The 4,635-nt window shown below is 40.9% G+C and overlaps 1 long non-coding RNA gene across 1 annotated transcript; it reads right to left on the bottom strand.

Annotated features, from left to right (window-relative positions):
- Window positions 1-481: 481 nt before the first annotated feature.
- Window positions 482-2,753, bottom strand: LOC119356380. Its single transcript, XR_005171913.1, has 3 exons — window positions 2,211-2,753; window positions 684-850; window positions 482-576 (listed from the first exon to the last, which is right to left on the bottom strand). It is a non-coding gene; the product is annotated as an uncharacterized LOC119356380 (long non-coding RNA).
- Between the last annotated feature and the right edge of the window lie 1,882 nt (window positions 2,754-4,635).

Below are 4,635 nucleotides of genomic sequence, written 5' to 3'. Positions count from 1 at the left end.
AACCATTATAATTATATCGTTTTAGAAATGCTATAGGTAGGTTTGGCTAGATGTCTAGGCCCATGTCTACACTCTATAACATCGTATGTTTGTAAAAGAAACATTACAAATATTCAAGTCTATATAGCAGATTGTCTCCTACAAAGAAACATGCTTTTCTCTTTTGGAATAAATAACCATAACCCTTTTTTTGCGGGGGAAATAACCGTAAACTTAACAGCCAACTGAACAGCAACACAATTAAGGAAAAGAAAATATAATCACAATATATACATAGAATAAGAATGTGTGAAATAGATAACCATGTCGTAAACATCACTTGTGGACAAATTTAGGGTGGTTGATAGAACAGAATCATTACCTTTGAAGCAGAATTGGGATTTGGTCATTCCAGAGTTCCAATAATTCTGTAGAATGAATCAAAACTGTCACATAACTGAGTGTAACTGGTTGGGTGGTGAGCTGATAGAGGCGGCGTCGCGACTGCATCGATTGGAGCCTCGGACTGTCGATTTGGACAAACCGATTTAAATGCAACAGCAGCAGCTTGCACAATGCTAGGGAAATTTTCACTATCTGCAATATCAATAGAAGCATTAATGCTAAGGAATTAGAAGCAGGTTGCACTGAACAAACCTCATCCAAATTTGTGTTTTTTACTGGAAGCAAGTTGCTGAGCTTACATAGTGCTTAAGTTTCACCTCCTAATGGACTGTTCGCACCTTTCTTTGCAACCAGCAATACAAGTGGAGCGACAACATGCAAACTGATGCCGCCATGGTGCCGAAGGCCCAAGCCATCACTTTTATGTGCAAAATAAATCCTTCTGGAATATGCTCCATTTTGTTGCCTGCCGCAATAGCAAGAAAACTTCTGTTGTCACTTTCCACCAGCGCTTGCCAATTACATAAAGAAATACTCCCTCTGTTCACAAATATAAGATGTTTTGGATATTTCAACATGGACAACATACGGACTGAAATGAATGAACAAACACACTAAAATGCATCTATATACATCTGAATCAGAAAAAAAGGTAGAACATCTTATATATGTGAACCGAGGGAGTAACATTCTACTAGCACATGCAAATTGCATACAGAAATAACATTCACCAAATTCAATTAGTTACAAGATCACAAAAGAGTGGATAGCTAGTTAATAAATCAAGCTATTCCGATTATTCAGTGCCAGTATTTTAGGTACTAATTAGCTAGCTGTGTTTTTGTTTTTTTCTCCATGATAGAATACACTATCATTTTCCAATCAAGTCGAGGACCTATGGCATAACAGAAGAAACCTCCAAAGATTAGTCAGACCAAGAAGAGCTGATCAACTTCTCAGGAGGGCAACATTCATCATAAGTGCTGGAACAACTGGTGTGTTTTCCCACTATCTTGCCACAAACCGTTCAGGAACAGATAGTTGGCCACCATATGAGAATCTACTGATAACACATGTCACTAACTATACCCACCGTATGAGAATCTACTTGAAACCTAACAATTTACCTTCTTCTGACATCACCACCTAAATAGACGAATCAAGTGACATGGTGCAAGCTGAGCCTGTCCATAATGATCTTCAGCCATTCTTTGAACTTCACATTCTACACATTGTTGTATTTCTCAACGTGCTAAGTTCATAATCTAAAGAAATAATCCATTTCTGGCATTCATCTAATGAGAAGTAGAACTCTTGCTGATTTGCTTTTTCCATTGGCTACCAACTATAAAAAAATTCTAACTCGTCATTAGCAATGCTTGATGGTGGTAATCTGTCATCATCATCTTTAAAATAGCACTACAGCAAATTAGCAGCAGCAGGTTGTATCTTGAATCTCGTCAATGAACCCGCTCCGAAAAATGTAGGAAACTTTGCCATGATTTATGTAGATTGATAGTCCTTTCAAATCACAACTTCCGTATATGTTTCCCTAAAGAAAAAGAGTGTGTGCTGTGTGAACTGAGTGCACATTATGATTCTTTGCCTGATGCTAGAAAAAATCTATGTTTTGTAACAGGACAGCTGATCAAATATGCTTTAGTCACAAAATTTATATCTTCCTTGTGAGTTCCAGCGGGGCAAATTAGCAGCAGTAGCAGAGTAGTGGCAGCAGCAGAGCATCACGCGGCAAACAAAGGGAAGCAGGAGCATCACACGGCAAACAGCTGGGAAGCAACAACGTAAGGCTGTAGGAGGGTGTCTACCTTGTCCGTGGCGGCGGGCGAGGCAAGCGTTCCGCGGGAGCGAGAGAGCATCCTCCGCCGCGAGCACATGCTCTATTCGTTTACGTCGTCGCGACCGGCAGGCGGAACCAGCGGCAGGAGTCGCCATGCGCACCGGCGTGAGGAGATCTGGGTGAAGACGCCCTCGGTAGCACAACGACGGGGAATTCAGGAGGAGCATGACTGGATCCGCCGCCACCCACCGCCTCGGGCTCGCCTCCTCGTGCATCGCTGTGGCCGTCGTCCAGCTACCTCAGGCTCAGCGTGCTCGCGGCGCAACAGCCTCCGTCGGCAGCTTGGACCTGAGGTCGGATGCCGAGACTCCAGGCGCCCGCCGCGCCGCCGCCTCCCCCTCATCCTCTCCAACTCCCGAACCCGACGATGCTCAGCCGCCGTCGAGCTCGTACTCGCGAGTCGCCGCCGCCTGACTGCTCTCTCAATCTACAGACCCATGTGGGTACTCGTACTCGCGAGTCTCCAACTCCCGAAGCCGACGATGCTCAGCCGCCGTCGAGCTCGTACTCGCGAGCCGCCGCCACCTGACGAATCCCTTGCTCTGCTCGAGCGGACAAATAGGGTTTTCCTACTAGGCAAACAGACCGCATATGGGCCAGCCCAAATAGCTAGGAAACGTATTTTTTTTTCACGGTTTTTTCTGGTTTCTTCCTTTTTTGTTAATCCTCCATGACTGGTTTTCCTTTTGTTTCCTTTTTCTTTTTTATTTTACTACTACCTCCGTCTAGATGAATAAGTCTTTCGCGTAGTTCTACGTCATCGATTTGAGGAACTAAATATGTATTATATGTCATGAAAAGTATATCACTAGATTTTTACACGGATGTAGTTTCTAAGTATATATTTTTTTCACATATAATACATATTTAAATAGTTAAATCGTTGACCTAAAACTACGCAAAAGACTTATTCACCGAGCCGGTGGTAGTAGGAAAACTGCCGTGCGTTGCAACAGGGAAAACCACATACCCATGCCTTGTGTTTTGATATTGACTACCGGGATCAATATCGTCTGGAGACAAATTATTTTATATTTACTTTACTAGATGTGATATATGTTTTCGATGTGTGTGTGTCATAATCTGTGTATACTAGATCACTGATGGCGCGCGTTGCCGCGCCCGTCTATTTTTGCTCTTAGTTGTTAGGGATTAATGCGTGTTGCAACTTCAAAAAGTATCGTGCTTTCTCGTAGATTGTGCTTGACTCCATTTTTTGGAATTAATGGTCTGTAATCGAAGAGAGGAATTCGGTTAATCTGCAATAGTGGCATACAACCAAAGAAAGAAATTTGGTTGATCTGCAAGAAAGTGACATGTTGAGCCCCTTTTAGGCCTAATAGACTTGTTGGTTCAAGTTGTGAAATCAAACATATGGGATTTGAATTAAGATGGTTGATCGATACAAGTTTCATGATTGATCATGACTCTTTTGGCTCTAAAAAAACTCTCTCACAAATACTCGCTTCATGACATCTAAAAATATAAATATTTAGGAAAGACATTAGGAATATTTCATAAACTAAGAATAAAAATAAGCCATACAAATATTTTAGAAATTTTGAACAACTTTCATTATTTAAACAATGACAATGCATTTCAGACATTGTTGCCAGCCTGCAATAAAATTCTACTGTACATTGCAGTATAATAGACAAAGATTCTCCAAGGGATTACACCCGGGCACTAAACATCTGGTCAATACAGGAAAATTGTTACATAATAAGGAGTAAAAATAGAGGTGGAGTTCTCTGAATATTAGCACAACGAACGAGAATTTATATAGGATCAATAGGGGGTACATAAATATAAGTGAATCCGTCATTAGTGAGTGTAAAACAAAAGGATGATTTGCAGGGTATCTCCAACAATCTTAAACAATTTCTGCCAAGGGAACTAAGGTCATGGAACACAGATACACTGTGACAACAAAGAGTGGAAAGCAAAGACTTTGTGGTTGATTGCAGGGGCACCAACCTGGATAAATCAAAGCCAACAAATCCAGTGTTCAAATGATCAATTTTAGAATCAAAATATTCTTGGGCTCAACTGTCGATAATATATTCACCTCTTCCATTACTAACAAAAATAGATACCTTGTTTCGTGAAAATTTAACTGTCACCTTGCATACCTCCATGTATTTTACTGGACAGCTAGCAAATAGGTATTGATTAGCATATGCGAATTATCAAAGGTCGAAACTAAGAAAGGCATACAATACCCTTTTTTTAAAGATGGCGACCCTTCCCATTTCATTGCTAATTTGGATCGCTTGTCGGTTTCATAACTTTTCACGATATATATTCAAGAATCAACAAACTTTTTTGTCTCAAACAATAACTCGTCTTGCCATTCAATCAGGAAGTTATGTCAATCTAGGACGACAAAAGGG

Source organism: Triticum dicoccoides, chromosome 2A (genome assembly GCF_002162155.2).
Source record: "Triticum dicoccoides isolate Atlit2015 ecotype Zavitan chromosome 2A, WEW_v2.0, whole genome shotgun sequence".
Taxonomy (NCBI): Eukaryota; Viridiplantae; Streptophyta; class Magnoliopsida; order Poales; family Poaceae; genus Triticum; species Triticum dicoccoides.
The sequence above is the reverse complement of the archived record's forward strand: the minus strand, read 5'-3'. Positions and strand labels throughout refer to the sequence as shown.